Source organism: Rutidosis leptorrhynchoides, chromosome 9, assembly GCF_046630445.1.
Source record: "Rutidosis leptorrhynchoides isolate AG116_Rl617_1_P2 chromosome 9, CSIRO_AGI_Rlap_v1, whole genome shotgun sequence".
In the NCBI taxonomy this organism is placed as follows: Eukaryota; Viridiplantae; Streptophyta; class Magnoliopsida; order Asterales; family Asteraceae; genus Rutidosis; species Rutidosis leptorrhynchoides.
This window is the reverse complement of record NC_092341.1, coordinates 9,652,501-9,674,470: the sequence shown is the minus strand read 5'-3', so window position 1 is coordinate 9,674,470 and position 21,970 is coordinate 9,652,501.

The window sequence follows — 21,970 nt, the reverse complement described above, 5'->3', positions numbered from 1 at the left end:
GTAATCCCGGTAATTCTTTCGGAAATACATCGGGAAATTCTTTTGCAATGGGAACATCATTGATGCTCTTTTCTTCAGTTTGTACTTTCTCGACGTGTGCTAGAACAGCATAGCAACCTTTTCTTATTAGTTTTTGTGCCTTCAAATTACTAATAAGATGTAGCTTCGTGTTGCCCTTTTCTCCGTACACCATTAAGGGTTTTCCTTTTTCTCGTATAATGCGAATTGCATTTTTGTAACAGACGATCTCCGCTTTCACTTCTTTCAACCAGTCCATACCGATTATCACATCAAAACTCCCTAACTCTACTGGTATCAAATCAATCTTAAATGTTTCGCTAACCAGTTTAATTTCTCGATTCCGACATATATTATCTGCTGAAATTAATTTACCATTTGCTAATTCGAGTAAAAATTTACTATCCAAAGGCGTCAATGGACAACTTAATTTAGCACAAAAATCTCTACACATATAGCTTCTATCCGCACCCGAATCAAATAAAACGTAAGCAGATTTATTGTCAATAAGAAACGTACCCGTAACAAGCTCCGGGTCTTCCTGTGCCTCTGCCGCATTAATATTGAAAACTCTTCCGCGGCCTTGTCCATTCGTGTTCTCCTGGTTCGGGCAATTTCTAATAATGTGGCCCGGTTTTCCACATTTATAACAAACTACATTGGCATAACTTGCTCCGACACTACTTGCTCCGCCATTACTCGTTCCGACACCATTTGTTCCTTTCGTTCTATTAACCCCTGGTCCGTAAACCTCACACTTCGCCACGCTATGACCATTTCTTTTACACTTGTTGCAAAATTTGGTGCAGAACCCCGAGTGATACTTTTCACACCTTTGGCATAGCTGCTTCTGATTGTTGTTGTTGTTGCGGTTATTATTGTTGTTGGGATGATTGTTGTAGTTGCTGTTGCTGTTGTTGTTGTTGTTGTTGTTGTTGGGCCGTTTGTTGTAGTTGCGATTGATGTTGCGATTGTTGGGATAATTGTTGCGATTATTGTTGTAATTGTTGTTGTTGTTGTTGTATTGGTGATTCTTATCACCGTTATCCTCCCACTTTCTTTTGACTTGCTTCACATTGGCCTCTTCAGCAGTCTGTTCTTTAATTCTTTCTTCAATCTGGTTCACTAGTTTGTGAGCCATTCTACATGCCTGTTGTATAGAGGCGGGCTTGTGTGAACTTATATCTTCTTGAATTCTTTCCGGTAATCCTTTCACAAATGCGTCGATCTTCTCTTCCTCATCTTCGAATGCTCCCGGACACAATAGGCACAATTCTGTGAATCGTCTTTCGTACGTGGTAATATCAAATCCTTGGGTTCGTAACCCTCTAAGTTCTGTCTTGAGCTTATTGACCTCGGTTCTGGGACGGTACTTCTCGTTCATCAAGTGCTTGAATGCTGACCACGGTAGTGCGTACGCATCATCTTGTCCCACTTGCTCTAGATAGGTATTCCACCATGTTAACGCAGAACCTGTGAAGGTATGCGTAGCGTACTTCACTTTGTCCTCTTCAGTACACTTACTTATGGCAAACACCGATTCGACCTTCTCGGTCCACCGTTTCAATCCGATCGGTCCTTCGGTTCCATCAAATTCCAAAGGTTTGCAGGCAGTGAATTCTTTGTAGGTGCATCCTACACGATTTCCTGTACTGCTAGATCCAAGGTTATTGTTGGTATGTAGCGCAGCCTGTACTGCGGCTATGTTTGAAGCTAGAAAAGTACGGAATTCCTCTTCATTCATATTCACGGTGTGTCGAGTAGTCGGTGCCATTTCCTTCAAAATAGTCAAATGGAACAAGTTAATCATACAGAATATTAAGAGTAGTTAATAGTATTTCGTAGCATAATATGAACTCATTTATAAAAGCTTTTTCTTCATATTAGCGTTTTATAAGTTTAAATTCGGGTAGTACCTACCCGTTAAGTTCATACTTAGTAGCTAATATACAATTCAACTACTACAATTCTATATGAAAAACTGATTATAATAATATTTCGCGTTCAAACTTTTATACAATATTTTACAAACTTACAATACCGCTTATTTTACATAAAGCATGAAATATAGCACACAATAACTTTGATACAAGATAGTTGTGAAGATAATTCTAGCTAGTACACAAGTTGTTCAGCAAAGACAATAAAGACACGTAATTCATACGTCCAGAAACAAGTCATACATTCTGGTTTTACTAGGATTACTTCCCATCCTTGGTCTTGTGGAACATAACCGTTATGGCCGTTGATAAGACAGCGTGTTGTAACATCGTCAAAAGGACGAGGGTTACGTAATGTCCAACAGTCCTGTAACAATCTAAAAACCTCATTTCTTACCCCAATTACCGACTCCGTCACTTGTGGAAACGTTTTGTTTAATAGTTGTAGCCCGATGTTCTTGTTCTCACTTTGGTGAGAAGCGAACATTACTAATCCGTAAGCATAACATGCTTCTTTATGTTGCATGTTAGCCACTTTTTCTAAATCACGAAGTCCAATATTCGGATATATTGAGTCAAAATAATTTCTTAACCCGTTGCGTAAAATAGCATTTGGGTTCCCCGCAATATATGCGTCAAAGTCAACACATCGTAACTTATGGGTTTCCCAATGTGCTATCCCCCATCTTTCAAACGAAAGTCTCTTATAAACCAAGACATTCTTGGAACGTTCTTCGAATGTCTTACAAACTGATCTCGCCTTAAATAGTTGTGCCGAGGAATTCTGGCCGACTCTAGACAAGATTTCATCAATCATGTCTCCGGGTAGGTCTCTTAAAATATTGGGTTGTCTATCCATTTTGTGTTTTTAAACTGTAAAATAGACAAGAGTTAGATTCATAAAAAAAATACTTATTAATACAAGCAATTTTTACATATATCATAAAGCATAAGAACACTATATTACATATATTACACCACACGAATACAACTATCTTATTCCGACTCGCTCGTTTCTTCTTCTTCGGTTTTGGTTCGTTTTGCCAAGTTTCTAGGGATATATGATGTTCCCCTAATACGAGCCATCGTTGTCCACATTGGTTTAGAAAAACCTGGTGGTTTAGAGGTTCCCGGGTCATTGTTACAACTTAAGGACTTCGGGGGTTGACGATACATATAAATTTCATCGGGGTTGGAATTAGATTTCTCTATTTTTATGCCCTTTCCCTTATTATTTTCTTTTGCCTTTTTAAATTCAGTTGGGGTAATTTCTATAACATCATTGGAATTCTCGTCGGAATCCGATTCATCGGAGAATTGGTAATCCTCCCAATATTTTGCTTCCTTGGCGGAAACACCATTGACCATAATTAACCTTGGTCGGTTGGTTGAGGATTCTCTTTTACTTAACCGTTTTATTATTTCCCCCACCGGTTCCGATTCTTCTTCCGATTCCGATTCTTCTTCCGGTTCCGATTCTTCTTCCGGTTCCGACTCTTCTTCCAGTTCCTCTTCGGGAACTTATGAATCAGTCCACGAATCATTCCAATTTACATTTGACTCTTCATTATTATTAGGTGAGTCAATGGGACTTGTTCTAGAGGTAGACATCTATCACATAATATCAAACACGTTAAGAGATTAATATATCACATAATATTCATATGTTAAAAATATATAGTTTCCAACAAAAATGTTAAGCAATCATTTTTAAAGAAAACACGGTCGAAGTCCAGAATCACTAATGCATCCTAACAAACTCGAAAAGACACACTAATGCAAATTTTCTGGTTCTCTAAGACCAACGCTCGGATACCAACTGAAATGTCCCGTTCTTATTGATTAAAAACGTTCCATATTAATTGATTTCGTTGCGAGGTTTTGACCTCTATATGAGACGTTTTTCAAAGACTGCATTCATTTTAAAACAAACCATAACCTTTATTTCATCAATAAAGGTTTAAAAAGCTTTACGTAGATTATCAAATAATGATAATCTAAAATATCCTGTTTACACACGACCATTACATAATGGTTTACAATACAAATATGTTACAACAAAATAAGTTTCTTGAATGCAGTTTTTACACAATATCATACAAGCATGGACTCCAAATCTCGTCCTTATTTAAGTATGCGACAGCGGAAGCTCTTAATAATCACCTGAGAATAAACATGCTTAAAACGTCAACAAAAATGTTGGTGAGTTATAGGTTTAACCTATATATATCAAATCATAATAATAGACCACAAGATTTCATATTTCAATACACATCCCATACATAGAGATAAAAATCATTCATATGGTGAACACCTGGTAACCGACATTAATAAGATGGATATATAAGAATATCCCCATCATTCCGGGACACCCTTCGGATATGATATAAATTTCGAAGTACTAAAGCATCCGGTTCTTTGGATGGGGTTTGTTAGGCCCAATAGATCTATCTTTAGGATTCGCGTCAATTAGGGTGTCTGTTCCCTAATTCTTAGATTACCAGACTTAATAAAAAGGGGCATATTCGATTTCGATAATTCAACCATAGAATGTAGTTTCACGTACTTGTGTCTACTTTGTAAATCATTTATAAAACCTGCATGTATTCTCATCCCAAAAATATTAGATTTTAAAAGTGGGACTATAACTCACTTTCACAGATTTTTACTTCGTCGGGAAGTAAGACTTGACCACCGGTTGATTCACGAACCTATAACAATATATACATATATATCAAAGTATGTTTAAAATATATTTACAACACTTTTAATATATTTTGATGTTTTAAGTTTATTAAGTCAGCTGTCCTCGTTAGTAACCTACAACTAGTTGTCCACAGTTAGATGTACAGAAATAAATCGATAAATATTATCTTGAATCAATCCATGACCCAGTGTATACGTATCTCAGTATTGATCACAACTCAAACTATATATATTTTGGAATCAACCTCAACCCTGTATAGCTAACTCCAACATTCACATATAGAGTGTCTATGGTTGTTCCGAAATATATATAGATGTGTCGACATGATAGGTCGAAACATTGTATACGTGTCTATGGTATCTCAAGATTACATAATATACAATACAAGTTGATTAAGTTATGGTTGGAATAGATTTGTTACCAATTTTCACGTAGCTAAAATGAGAAAGATTATCCAATCTTGTTTTACCCATAACTTCTTCATTTTAAATCCGTTTTGAGTGAATCAAATTGCTATGGTTTCATATTGAACTCTATTTTATGAATCTAAACAGAAAAGTATAGGTTTATAGTCGGAGAAATAAGTTACAAGTCGTTTTTGTAAAGGTAGTCATTTCAGTCGAAAGAACGACGTTTAGATGACCATTTTAGAAAACATACTTCCACTTTGAGTTTAACCATAATTTTTGGATATAGTTTCATGTTCATAATAAAAATCATTTTCTCAGAATAACAACTTTTAAATCAAAGTTTATCATAGTTTTTAATTAACTAACCCAAAACAGCCCGCGGTGTTACTACGACGGCGTAAATCCGGTTTTACGGTGTTTTTCGTGTTTTCAGGTTTTAAATCATTAAGTTAGCATATCATATAGATATAGAACATGTGTTTAGTTGATTTTAAAAGTCAAGTTAGAAGGATTAACTTTTGTTTGCGAACAAGTTTAGAATTAACTAAACTATGTTCTAGTGATTACAAGTTTAAACCTTCGAATAAGATAGCTTTATATGTATGAATCGAATGATGTTATGAACATCATTACTACCTTAAGTTCCTTGGATAAACCTACTGGAAAAGAGAAAAATGGATCTAGCTTCAACGGATCCTTGGATGGCTCGAAGTTCTTGAAGCAGAATCATGACACGAAAACAAGTTCAAGTAAGATCATCACTTGAAATAAGATTCTCATAGTTATAGAAATTGAACCAAAGTTTGAATATGATTATTACCTTGTATTAGAATGATAACCTACTGTAAGAAACAAAGATTTCTTGAGGTTGGATGATCACCTTACAAGATTGGAAGTGAGCTAGCAAACTTGAAAGTATTCTTGATTTTATGAAACTAGAACTTTTGGAATTTATGAAGAACACTTAGAACTTGAAGATAGAACTTGAGAGAGATCAATTAGATGAAGAAAATTGAAGAATTAAAGTGTTTGTAGGTGTTTTTGGTCGTTGGTGTATGGATTAGATATAAAGGATATGTAATTTTGTTTTCATGTAAATAAGTCATGAATGATTACTCATATTTTTGTAATTTTATGAGATATTTCATGCTAGTTGCCAAATGATGGTTCCCACATGTGTTAGGTGACTCACATGGGCTGCTAAGAGCTGATCATTGGAGTGTATATACCAATAGTACATACATCTAAAAGCTGTGTATTGTACGAGTACGAATACGGGTGCATACGAGTAGAATTGTAGATGAAACTGAACGAGGATGTAATTGTAAGCATTTTTGTTAAGTAGAAGTATTTTGATAAGTGTCTTGAAGTCTTTCAAAAGTGTATGAATACATATTAAAACACTACATGTATATACATTTTAACTGAGTCGTTAAGTCATCGTTAGTCGTTACATGTAAATGTTGTTTTGAAACCTTTAGGTTAACGATCTTGTTAAATGTTGTTAACCCAATGTTTATAATATCAAAAGAGATTTTAAATTATTATATTATCATGATATTTTGATGTACAAATATCTCTTAATATGATATATATACATTAAATGTCGTTACAACGATAATCGTTACATATATGTCTCGTTTCAAAATCATTAAGTTAGTAGTCTTGTTTTTACATATGTAGTTCATTGTTAATATACTTAATGATATGTTTACTTATCATAATATCATGTTAACTATATATATAACCATATATATGTCATCATATAGTTTTTACAAGTTTTAACGTTCGTGAATCACCGGTCAACTTGGGTAGTCAATTGTCTATATGAAACTTATTTCAATTAATCAAGTCTTAACAAGTTTGATTGCTTAATATGTTGGAAACATTTAATCATGTAAATATCAATCTCAATTAATATATATAAACATGGAAAAGTTCGGGTCACTACAAAAGGCCATGTGGATTACTTCAACAACCGGAAATCCCGCAATGGAAGTGGGAAAGGATAACGATGGACTTCATCACAAAGTTACCGAAGACGGTAGGTAGTTATGATACCATCTGGGTTATCGTTGACCGACTTACTAAATCTGCACACTCCTTAGCCATGAAGGAAACGGATACAATGGAGAGACTTGCTCAACTATACATCAAAGAGGTTGTATCCCGTCATGGTGTGCCCTTATCGATTATCTCAGATCGCGATACCCGTTTTGCTTCAAGGTTTTGGCATTCTTTGCAAGAAGTCTTGAGAACTCATCTCAACATGAGCACTGCATATCACCCGCAGACTGACGGTCAGAGTGAACGAACGATTTAGACTTTAGAGGACATGTTGAGTGCCTGTGTTATTGACTTCGAAAAGTCTTGGGAAAGGCATTTGCCGTTAGCCGAATTCTATTACAACAACAGTTATCACTCGAGTATTAATGCCGCACCTTTTGAAGTGTTGTATGGCCGCAAGTGCCGATCTCCTATTTGTTGGGCCGAGTTAAGCGAAGTGCAAATCACCGGACCCGAGACAGTCCATGAAACGACGGAGAAGATTGCCCAGATTCAAGCGAGACTTAAGACGGCCCGTGATCGCCAAAAGAGTTATGCTGATCTTAAACGTAAAGACTTCGAATTCAACGTGTGTGACCGTGTGATGTTGAAAGTCGCATCTTGGAAAGGTGTGATCCGATTTGGAAAGCGCGAAAAGTTAAACCCGCGATACATTGGCCCTTTCAAAATTTTGGAACGTGTTGGACCCGTAGCTTACCATCTGGATCTTCCAACTCAAATGAGCGCAGTTCATCCTACCTTCCACGTATCAAATTTGAAGAAGTGTCTTGCTCTACTGGAACTTATCATACCCCTGGAAGAACTTACAGTTGATGACAAACTCCACTTCGTGGAAGAGCCTGTTGAAATTATGGACCATGTGGTTAAAGTTTTGAAACACAACAGAATCCCGATCGTCCGAGTCCGATGGAATGCCAATCGAGGACCTGAGTTTACCCGGGAAAGAGAAGATCAAATGAGGTAGAAGTATCCGCACCTTTTCCCAGCTCCTCCATCTCCCTCAGCTTAAATTTCGGGACAAAATTTCCATTAACAGGTGGGTAATGTACCAACCCGACTTTTTCGACTTGCTTTTATGCCTTGTATTTTAGCGAAACCGTGTATTTGTGCGTACTGTGCTACTTTATACTCTGGAACCTTTATATACATGGTTTACTTTCATTTATATATTAAAACGTGCCTTAGAGTACGTAGGATACTTAACTTGTTCACCGGAAGCTTTTATGACCGTTAGTGTCACTTGACGTTACGAACAAACTGTGTACTGCGTAGACGTTTAACTTTTGTCGTAATTGGAATATTATGACTACGAAATCTTAATTATTATTTTATAATAATAATTATCTGGGTTTTTGGATGCTTAATTATGCGTAGTAATTTAATTATGCTTACTAGTTAGTCTTGTTGGACTTTCTACCTTGTTGGACTTAAGCCCACCCTACTGTAGCTGGTAGCCCATTTATTTAGCCCACTTATTAATTACTAGTGAACCAATAATATGTAAGACAAATGCCCATTTATTAGAGGGAACATGCTAGCATTTATGTCAAGTATTATCCTTAATGTTGCATGGGATCCTAACATAAGCACCTACTTTAGACAACCATTAACCAAAAATCAAACTTTTGTCCCCCTTATCCCTCCTCCAAATTTCGGCCAACTCACCCCACCCTCACCCTCATTTCCTATAAATACCACCCTTATTCCATCCATTTAACACTTGCTCTCATTTGTATTTCACACACACTTACTCTCTTATTTCCTTTCTAGTCTTTCTCACTCTAAAACTTGTAAGTTTTTGATTTTTCTTTTTCTTCTTCATCTCCTTTCCTTTTCGTGATCATCATCATTCTTTAAAAGATCAAGCTTTTTAGCTTTTGATCTTGATTACATGTTGTAGATTCAAACATGGACTTGAATCTTTCAAGAACATGGAAGATTCAAGTTTTTTAGCTTTGAATCTTCACCCACTTTGTAGATCTATATATATTTTTTAAATTTAATCTTGTTATTTTGTTATAAAGATTCAAACTTGTGTTTGTAATCTTCATGTAACTTAAAGATCCAAGCTTTATGCTTCAAGATCTTCAAGAACAACCAAGATGCAAGCTTTCTAGCTTGGATCTTCATATCTTTTGTTGAATCTAAGTTTTCTAACTTATGATCTCATTATTTTGTTATAAAGATCAAAACTTGTGTTTATGGTCTTCATATAACTTAAAGATCTAAGCTTTATGCTTCAAGTTCTTCAAGAACACTAAAGGTTCAAGCTTTATAGCTTTCTGACCTTATAACTTGTGTGAAAGGGATCCAAGCTCTCTAGTTTAGGGTTCCATCACTTCATTTGACTTAGATTATGTTCATACTTGCTTGATTGAAGTAAAGTTTGTAGCTTTAGTTGTAAATGGAACTTGTAATTGTGTTAAGACTAAGGATATGATGTAACCTTAGTTCATCATCCATCTAAAACTCTTAAATGAGTTGTGTTCTTACTTGGTCTTAACATATTATGTGTTGATGGTAGAATCTTGGTCAAGGTGATGCTAACCCATTAATGAGTTGTACACTTGAAGCTACAAGCATCAAGGATGAGAACCGTGATGAGCATCAAGCACCAAGAACCCCACCGGAGCACTTGTTTACTGTTTTTGGGGATCTGATCTGTAACCTGAGCTACTGGAAAGTTGATTTTCAGTTAATTTGGTTCGAGTAGATGATTTTCCGTTTATACCTCGTCTTAATCCGAGTTACGGTTTAGGATTTATGGCCTTCCGAAAGTCACTACACCCTATTAACGTTGTGCTGAAATTTCTGACCTACTCGCACTTAAACCGTCGCCACGGTCAAACGAAGATGATCTTGGTTCTGGAAATTGGTCACCAACTAGGGGACTCATATACGGAGCCATAGCCACTGATTACGCGTCTTTTAGATTTACGTAGAGGTCGTAACAGCAGACCGAAGTCAGCCTATTGTTTCGATCTCTATTCTTGTCAAACTTACTTAGCTTTTATGATGATGAACGATGATGATGATGACACTTAAACTTATTTTATGCACTAATAGAACTTATAAAGATAACCTACTGACCTAGTAACCTTTGATTTAGGTTGACGACCTTTCGGACCGACTTACTACTTGCACACTTTCGTATCGACTTGTACTGCTTATTCACTGTGAGTTATAGCTTCCCTTTTTCTTTACTATTTTTGGGACTGAGAATACATGCACTTTTTATGTTTTACTTATTTGACACGAGTACTTAAACTTTACATATGTGTGGGTTATATAACGGCATAAACTTTCCCCTTAGCGCGGTAATGTTTAACTATTGGTTTTTGAACCGGTAGATGCGAATCTTAGATATGGATCCATAGGGTTTGACATCCCCACTCGGGCTAGTCGTGCTAGCATTTAACGGGTGTTTAATACTTCGAGGACATACGCACTCACCATGTGTACTTTTAGGGAGTGATATTTATATTTACATTAAGTCTAGTTACCATGTGCCCACGGTTAAACATATACTTTTCTTACTACTTTGAAACATTGAAATCTCGTGGTCAATCTTACATTACTGTTACAACGTAAACTATAGCTCACGAACATTATTGTTGACGTTTTTAAGCATGTTTTCTCAGGTGCTTAGAGGTTTGTTGCTTCCGCTGTTAGACTTGCTGTCTTGGTGTTATTGATTTGCTGTTAAGGACCTGCTGTGTTAGATTTCCGCTGCATTACTTAGAGATGTCTCAATCATGAAACTTTTATTTTGCATTCGCAACTTATGTTATTTGAATAATGGCTTTGTAATGACCTCTGTGTCACGTTATCTTTTGTAAAACGCTATCTTTTTATGAATGCAAACTGGTTTTCAAACAGCATATAGTATTTGATCGTGTAAAGATCCTGTTGTTGACGAATCGTACACGATGGTTTTATACGGGGCATCACACGAGAATCTTCTTCCATGTCCAGAATAACAAAGTCTACTGGAAATACTAAAGTACCAACTTTAACTAACATGTTCTCCATTATCCCTCTAGGATATTTTACTGATAGATCGGCTAGTTGTATGCTTATTCGTGTTGGTTTCAATTCTCCAAGGTCTAGCTTAGCATATAGTGAATACGGCATTAAATTTATACTAGCACCTAAGTCTGCCAATGCTTCTATTAAACTAAGACTACCCAGAAAACATGGAATTGTGAAACTTCCTGGATCTGATAATTTTTCTGGTATCTTATTCAACAGTACTGCAGAACAATTAGCATTCATTGTAATAGTCGAGAGTTCTTCCATTTTCTTTCTATTTGTGATTAGATCTTTCAGAAATTTAGCATATCTAGGCATTCCTGAAATCACTTCAATGAAAGGAAGATTGACATTTATTTGTTTAAACATATCCAAGAATTTGGATTGCTCGGCTTCAAGTTTTTCTTTTCTCATTTTACTCGGGTAAGAAAGCGGTGGTTGGTATGGTTTAACATAAGGTTTAGCCTTAACTGTATTATCTTCATTAACCTTTTCAACTACCGGTTCTGATTCCTTCTCTTGCTCAGATTGTGGTTCTTGTGGAGTAGGAATAGAGTCATCAGAAATTTCAGGTATTTCAGGTGGTTTAAGTGTAATACCACTTCTCGTGGTAATGGCTTTAGCTGTTTCATTCCGGGGGTTAGCATTTGTATCGCTAAGTAGACTCCCGGGTTTTCTTTCACCTATCAACCTTGCTAGGTTGCTTACTTCTTGTTCCAGATTTTGGATTGAAGCTTGTTGATTTCTAAATGCTTGAGCATTTTGTTCATTGGTTTGTTTCTGAGATGTGAAAAACTACGTTTGAGATTCAACTAGTTTTGACATAATCTCTTCTAAATTTGTCTTTTTATCACCGGTTTGTGGTGGTTTAATTGGAAAAATAGGTCTTTGCTGGTTGTAAGTATTATTAGATACTTGTTGATTGCTAGGACCTTGTTGGTTGTTGTAAGGAATATTTCGGTTATAATTCTGATTTTGATTGTAGTTTGGTATTGGCGGTTGATAATTATTCTGATAATTATTTCCAGGCCTTTGGTTCATGTATGAAACATTCTCTCTTTGTTCCATTGTTTGTTCAATACTGAGACAATTTTTGTCAAATGTGGTCGTCCACACTGTTCACAACTAATTTGTATTGCGTGAATATCTTTAGTCATCTTTTCCATTCGTCTCTCGAAAGCATCTATCTTTGCAGAAATGGAATCAATAAGCTACACCCGGAGGGCTAGCTACATCACAACAATACGACGATATATATATATAACAAAAAAGCGTAAAATGCCCAAGGTTAACCCCTTAACCCAATACCAAAAGAAGATTGGCCGAACTACACGAGCCTTAGTAAATCTGCATCCACACGAGACTACTATCTTACAAAAGAAGATTGGCCGAACTACACGAGCCTTAGTAAATCCGCATCCACACGAGACTACTATCTTAAATACCACAACAACATCGAGGTTGGCCGAACTACATGAGCCTTAGTGAATCCGCACTCACACGAGATCACTACCTCAATAAGATGACTGAAACCACACGTATCATCGTGAATCGGCATCCACACGTGATCCACTTCCCAAATCAAAACCCACGGTCCCGGGATTATAAAAATCCACATCATCGGGGTTATCCAAATCACAACTCAATATCAACCCTTCGCCGTTGGGCTTGTATAATCCACATCACAAGCATATGTGATAACGTACACACAAAGTGTGCACCTCGCCAAAGGTGGTCAACCAAAACGCACAACCGTGCCAATTGGACCTATACACAAGTCCATCAAATCCGTCTATATGTAAAGTGAGCTCTATAACCGAGAACCACTTCACCCGACCCGCACCCATCTTACACATACATATGCACATAGGATATTAACACTCACCTTGTCGCCTTGATGAATGCAACTGAACAATCCGCAACTCATCAATGGAAAGTACCTATTCCATTATCATAATACAAACAACACAATTAGGGTGGACTAACAAACCAACCCAATTGACACTTAGTGCAGTTTCGACCCGAATGCACTTCCAAGCAAAAACCGCTCCTAAACTAACCAATAATCACTAACACAAGTGAAAATGGTCCTAATACGCCAAATAAACCCAAACACAAGTGTTAAACACTCGTCTTACCTAATATGACACATAAACCCTAATTTTAACCCATTTCAAAATTAGTCAACCAAATACCCCCAAATGGGTTTCAACACTTCCATAATCACTAACACTAGTGATTATACCCATTATCAAAGCCTAAACATGGCCAAATCATCAACCAACCAAAAACCCGCCAAGTGACAAGAATAACTAGTCACCATAAACCCACTTCATCATCAAAAAGGGTTTCACAACTAATCAAACTCAAACCCTAACTTGAATATCAAATCTAACAAATGAAATTCAGAGTTTGAACTTACCAATACTACCACAACGTAGCTGTGAACGAGATGAACGACTTTAAAACCCGAGCTTTGGTGAGAATCCAACTCCTTCTTCTCCAAATAGAGCTTCCTCTCTCTAAAACTCTTCCTCTCTCTAGGGTTTGAAGATGAGAGTGTTTGTGGGTGTAAAGTGAGGATACGATGATCAATGGGTCAGCTTTTATGACAACTCGAAAAATTTCTAATTAAATTTAAACTAAAACTTCGACTAATTCCGACGATTCACGAACCTTGTGTGTAATTAAATATGTATGTATATATATATATATATATATATATATATATATATATATATATATATATATATATATATATATATATATATATATATATATATATATGTATATGTATATACACATATAATGTCTATACATAATAAATATTATATGTATATTGTAATAAATATATGAAATGTATAAGTATTAAATATTCAAGATATGTTATATATAATATTAATATATTGCATCTAATTACAGGTTAACATATAAATGTTATATTAATTTCATTATTAACATTTGTATTAATTATTATTATTATAAAAATAATATTATTATTATCATTAATAATATTATTTTTATAATCATTTTCATTATTATTAATATTACATATTATTAGTAATATAATTATTATTACTAGTATTATTATTAATAATATTATTATTATTTCTATTATTATCATTATTATTACTTTTATTAATATATTATCAAATTATTATCATTATATTTATTAATTAGTTATTTATTAATATATTTAGTAATAATTAATATCAATTAAAAATAAATTAAAAGTCAAAATATGTGTACTAATTTTTTTTTTTTTAAAACGTGATCCATTATCTGAATTTACTTTATATTTTTTTTTAGATCGTGAATCTGCATATCTACGTTGTATTTTTTTAATTAATCATGATATTTTTTTATATTATCTGTCGGCATTTTTTTTAATCAAATCGTGATTATTTTTTTTCTTCTCTACTGGTTTTTAATTTGTTTGCTGGCTATAAACAATCAAGTAATCATTCAATACTCAGCTGCTAATTTGAAATTAAAACAAGATTTATATATATATATATATATATATATATATATATATATATATATATATATATATATATATATATATATATATATATATATATACATTCCCTGTTCTTGAACTCAAATTAACAACTCGATTTTTAATGAATCTTCAAAATCTATTAAAGTAGTCCTGTTAGGAATCATCTAAACAAACTTCCTATAAAGTTTCAAAACCCAATTTCTAATATCGAGTTTTGATTTCGAGGTCAAAGATAGTTTTTCAAAAGTCAGACAGTTTATTCATCATGAAATTCGAATTGGTTTTAAGGTTTCTGGAATAATTGATGATTCAAACATGTTCTAGGAAAGTTTTAAAACGTAGTTCATGAAGAAATTGTAAGCTAAAATGTTACCAATTGCAAAAATCAATTTAAAAAAAACAGTCGCGATGCTGTCCAGACTGTTTTGATTTTTTTTTGTTTTCAATTGATTTAAACATTTGTTATTGTTTAGTCATTATTATGTGGAAGTATCTAAATTTTGTTTTGATAAATTGATATATTTTTGATCCATTTCCAAATGAAGAAGATGAAGAAGGTGTATTAAAAATACGGGTTATATATTTAGAAGTTTATATAATTTCAGAAAAATAACTATAGTCGGATGGTAAAGGGTGTTAGTGAGTGAGCGGGAGGTCTTGGGTTCGAACCCGGTTCGTGCCATTTTTTTTAGAAGGCTTATAAGGTAGCTTTTCTTTTATTATTATTATTATTATTATCATTTTTATTATTATTATTATTACTAATACAAATATTAATTACCATTTATGAATATAATTATAATAATGATTATTATTATTATTATTATTATTATTATTATTATTATTATTATTATTATTATTATTATTATTATTATTATTATTATTATTATTATTATTATTATTATTATTATTATTATTATTATTAAGTATTAGTTATCATAGTCATATTTACAAGTAAGATTTTTATTATTATCATTATTACTAATATTATTATCATTACTAGTATTATCCTTAAGTAGTATTAATATAAAAACTATCATTAGTAACAAGATCGTTATTATTATTAATTATTAATAATTATTAGCAAAGTTATTATTATTATTATTATTATTATTATTATTATTATTATTATTATTATTATTATTATTATTATTATTATTATTATTATTATTAAACTTACCATTTTTATTAAAATCTACTATTATTATTAAAAGTAATATTTCTATTAAAATTATCATTTCACTAATAGTATTAATCACTTTTACTCTAAGTATACTATTAATATCATTAATGTTATCATTATTAATATATGAATTATTATTATTATTATTATTATTATTATTATTATTATTATTATTATTATTATCAAATTTTTGTTTTAACATTATTAATAAAGTTATTATTATTAAAAGAATTATTATTAGCAAAACTATCATTTTAACATTTATATTGAAAATATCAATTTATTAAAATTATCATTTTTTTAAAGTTATCATTATTTTTAGTATCGTAATTATTATGAATATTACCATTACCATTATCATTATTATTATTATTATTATTATTATTATTATTATTATTATTATTATTATTATTATTATTATTATTATTATTATTATTATTATTATTATTATTATTACAAAATAATACAACTCTTTATTCATTATAATTATTAAAATCATTTTATCAAACAAATACTTATACATAAAATGTATATATATAAGTGTATATATATATATATATATATATATATATATATATATATATATATATATATATATATATATATATATATATATAACAAATGAAATAATATATATAAACTTTTTCGATTATGAATATATGTGTTAATATGTATACTTGATATAGGTTCGTGAACCTGAAGACAACTCTGCACTTGTTCAGTACCATCATACACATATTTACTACGAAATACGAAATAAAGTATCGTGAGTTTTCATAGCTCCCTTTTTTTATATATTTTTGGGCTGAGAATACATGCAATGTTTTATATCTGTTTTACAAAATAGATACAAGTACTAAACTTAATTCTACATGGGTTAGAATCAAAAATTATTCCCCTAGCTTGGTAACCTAATCTACTGGTCTCTGTACCGTAGGCGTGAATCCTATTGATAGATCTATCGGGTTTGACAACCCCATCCGGGCTAGTCGTGCTAGCAGTCAACGGATGTTTAGTTCTACGAGGGTATTTTTCGCACTTGATTCGGTGCTCTATAGACATCAGGGGTATTCATTATTATATTATTATCATTAAGGCTGTTACCAGGTGCCCATGGTTGTAGAATCTTTTTATTACACTGCGGTGTAAGGATATTTATGGAAACTGAAATCTTGTGATCTATTACTATTATCAAAATCATTAATTATGACAAACCTATGTACTCACTTAACCTCGTGTTGACTTTTTAAGCATGTTTATTCTCAGGTACTTTTTGCTTCCGCTGTAAAACTTTGTTGTTACATAGAAGTCAAGCCAAGCACTAAGACCAGAGTTAACATTGCCGTTAATGGTGTTTGACGGGGTGTTACAGTTGGTATCAGAGCGGTGGTTGTAGGGAATTAGGCAATTTAATGTGGATAACCCAGATTAATAGGGTGCATTAAAGTCTAGTCTACAGCCTGACCTATAGTTTTAGAACATTATTACGTGCATCATACATAAGCATATCTTTTATTCTGTCACTCCGGGAGGAACTCCCATTGTGATTCACAATATTCAATAACTCACACGCATTATCCTTATAAAACCACCTCGGTTGGTTAAACCGAGGGCTGTCACTCATGATTATTGAAATTTTCGACATTCCTATGTCATCTATCATGATTCTATGTATTACATGAAATATTATCCATGATTTTTAAAACTCCTATATTTGTTACTATTCATACTCAAACGTATATAACCTCTCTGTTATACTACGTACCTATATACCTTATGCCTTTATGTATCGGTCTGCGAATTGGAAAATGTCATTGAGTTATCGAGAATCTCAAAGACATTATAATGTCATCACTATTCATATTCATTACTTTTAAATCTTTGATTTCTCGATACTTTTAAACTTTCTTGACAGGTGGCGTCTACGAAACTCTAGGATGGAAGGGTTTGGATTACCGATTTAAAGGATCCTATAGCTCAAGCCCCTAGACCTGAATAGGCCATTACGAATTGGAAGTCTTTAATCGAAAGTTATCTGATTACGTGTTTACAAACTTTCCAAGAATAGAAACCTTCCTTGAAGAGAAAATTTACTATTAATAGTAATCCTCCGAACAAACAATTATACTCAGATACTTTGTTGCTTAGTCAACTAACGACCAACTATTCTCTCTAGGTTGAGATTTCCTGCATACTTCAAATACAACTACTTGGTCATAGCAAACCAGATTTTTCATTAATGTATCTAACTGGTCTTTGTTAGAATGCATTAGTGAGCCTGGACTTTGACCATATTCGCATTTTGTTTATCATTCCTTGTCAGAAACCACTTGTTTATTATTTATAATCTCGACACATCATACTGCCATTATTGCATAAATGGAGTATAGATACATCATATCTTATCTTATCATATCTTATCATATCTATTCCAGTAGACTTTGTCTGACACTTTTTCTAAATTTCCTCCGTAAATTACAGAAATCTTGTTGCTACATATACGTATTCGAAGAGGAGAATATATCATTCAATATTCAACACATATTTCATATCAAACCCTAATTCCAGTCATATAATATGGATTATTCACTTGATTCCTCGAGCTCCAATGGCAGCGTAACCGAAACAAACGAACCAATTAGCCATAATCTATTTTAGATGAATTGGGGGTGGGTTCGTAGTCGACTCAATCAATGGAGAAGTGAAGAAGGTGATCCTTTTCACCCATCACATTGCCCTATTGGCGAAGAACCTGAAGCACTTACCGGCGAACCAGTCTGAAACATCATTTTCACCCTCATTTCCAGAACAGCTCGCCACGATTATATAATATCTAGAATTCTAGATCTTATTCGTCCCCTTGTCTGAACCGCCAATCATCCCAGTATAATAGAAGAAGTTAACGAGCTTCACGCTCAAGTTGTGGCTCTGGAGAATATGGTGCAATATCTACAAGCATTAGCAGCAGCACCAGTACCATCAGCATCACCACCAACAGCACCAGCTTCATCAACAACAACATCCGCATCCCACGTCTCAACATCACACTTGGTACCTCGGATATCAACATCATACGCCCCATAGATACCAAAGAATATTAGTAATAATGAGTTAAGATGTATTGAATCATTCTTCCTGAAGAATTATATATGTATACTTATATATATATATATATATATATATATATATATATATATATATATATATATATATATATATATATATATATATGATTTGGAACAATAATAAATCTTTTCGTACTAAGCTATTACGTGTGAATCTTAACTAGTATGTACTACTTGGTTAATTCATATCACTAATATGCTATGATGTACACCCTTCATTGATGACTTAACAATCATTAATCACTGCTTCAGCACAATAAACTTCATTTCATAATAAACCAAGTGTATTATTCGAATACATGTTTGATTTTACACTTCCATTTTCGATATACTCGAAACTTTCTAGAAAACATCATTCGTACCTTGTGAATTTCACAAGAAATCCATGAGCACCAACATCATATACCAGGTATATCAATAACAATGAACGATGAAGTATTGATTCATAACTTCATTAGCGAAATATTTTGCGACAATTAGGAAATCTCTAAGGTTTTGGAGATTATTTATTCTCGTTTCAACCGCAAATCAAATGAGTTTAATATTATATTAACTCATTAAATCCATGATTACATCTGAAGAATATATATATGAATATATATCTTCATAAAGATTATAATTAAAAACTATTTTGTACAAACTGTTAATTGTGAAAATATTTTAACGGGTAGGTAATACCCGAGAAATATTTATATTTCATATTAATATGTTACATTGTACATTCTTCAATTCTGATTCAATAATCAGTAACTATCCTACTTACATTCACAAAATATATGTATCCGTTCACCAAAGAACAATCAATTTCATACAAATTCAATTACATATTCTGATTTAACAGGTGACATCACTCCTAAATCCTTACATCTTTCAAAGCTATACTTTGACTTCAAAATTGTGCTAGAACATCACTTCTATTCATAAAACCCAGAAAAATATTCATGTCCTTCAAAATTCTAGAACATCATATGTATGTTGACGCTTACATCCTGCGTTCAACACTCAAATTCAAAATTCTTGAAAACATCTTTTGTATCTTGACGATCACAATCAGTGTTTAATCATCTAAAAATGAAATTTCTTGAAACCATCTTGGATTGATAACCGATGATTCAAATATGGCTGTATTAAATGCAGAGGAAATAGCAAAATTGTAGATGACCTAAATGGCCAAGAGTTTGATGAAAAAGAATGGGGTATTAGGAATGCTCGATAGAAAATTTCTTACTGGAAAGCAGATTGAGCAAACTATGAAGGAGACTGTGGACAAATCACAAGGACTAAACCTATACTCAAGGAATCCAGATGATTCGATTTCTGATGGAAATTACAGAAGACATATAATCTCCTTACACATTCTAAATCCTTACAGAAGAATTTTCCTCATTATCATTTGATCTTAGAAAATTCTAAGATATCATCGTATCTTTCGTTATAAATATCCTCTATATTTCTGAAGATATCTTCATAACGATTCTTGTTAGCAATTAATTATCTCTTTGCGATATCTTTATTACATCATAAAGGAAACTGTTTTAGTTTCTATATTCTGTAAAAATTCAAGTTTAAATTTTGAATGATTTGAAGTAGTGTTGGGAATTGAAGCATGAGTTAATATAATATAATGACGTCAGGCCAACGTGATTATATTACAGTAAGTTATGCTAAATTTTAATGAAAGATGATGATTCATAGACTTTATAATCATCATTTGCCATGTTACATGACTCTTACATTCTACTTAATCTCTGAACATATCAAGAAGATATATTCTTGATAGTTCTATCCTCAGTAATTCTGGTAATTTACCAAATCAAATCATGATATAATGTTCCTTTCTACTTAGAACATTATGTTCATTCGAAACTTCATACCTACGAATTCTGGACCATTACTCGCTTTACTTAGAGTCTAGAAGAGAATAACAAGGCAAAGAGCTCCGAAATATAAGGAAAAATATAAAGCCTGATAACAACACATAAATTACAAACTGAATTAAAAACATTATAACCCCAAGGGCATAGTAGAAGTAAACAGATTCTTCTGGTGGTAAATGAAAAAGAAGGATGACTGCATATATGGTCAATATAATAACAAGTATCAATACGGAATTGAGCATATTAACAAATCTTTTGAAAGTATGAATTTAGGAAAAAAAATATAGAAGTGGTGAAGATAATGAAAAGGAAGAAGCTAATTTATAGCAAAATTCCAAACACAGCAATCGAGGCAATTCACCGCATTTAATCAAAGAAATCTCAAAATTCCTTAATTAACGGAGAATCAAATCTTATAGATTACGAAGATTTCCTTTAATTCCTTGAATTCCAGAAATCAATCGTGACTACGTCAAAAGTTAAGGCGAACATTTAATTTTCTCATTCACTTTTTTACGATAGCTTCGTTTATACTCTTCCTATAATCGAATCGTTTTATCCATATTATTCAATAGTGATAAAACTTTATTTTTCAACTTATATTCATCATTAAAATATTCTTGTTGTAAACAATGACAATCTCTATCAAATTTCATGAGTGTGATTTTCACGAACTCCTCTCTATTTGTCTGCCCTAATATTACGGCATAAACGCTTAAGGTTTTAAATGAGCTCAATATTATTCATAACACATTTCATGTATCTAATTTACTGAAATGACTTGTATAACATCATCATTTTGAATGATCTTCGCATTAATAATAAAAATGCACTTCATCGAAGAACCTGTAGAATTTATGGTTCGTATGATTTAAACACTTGAAACAGAACAATACCCATTGGAATTCACGAAAGGCCCTGAGTATACCTGGGAACGTGAAGATCAAATAAAATGTAAATATCCTCGTCTATGAATGAACAACGCCGATTGATGGCAACAACTAAATTTCGGGACGAAATTTCTTTTAACGGGTAGGTACTATGACAACCCGGAAAATTTCCAATTAAATTTAAACTAAAACTTCGATTAATTCCGATGATTCACG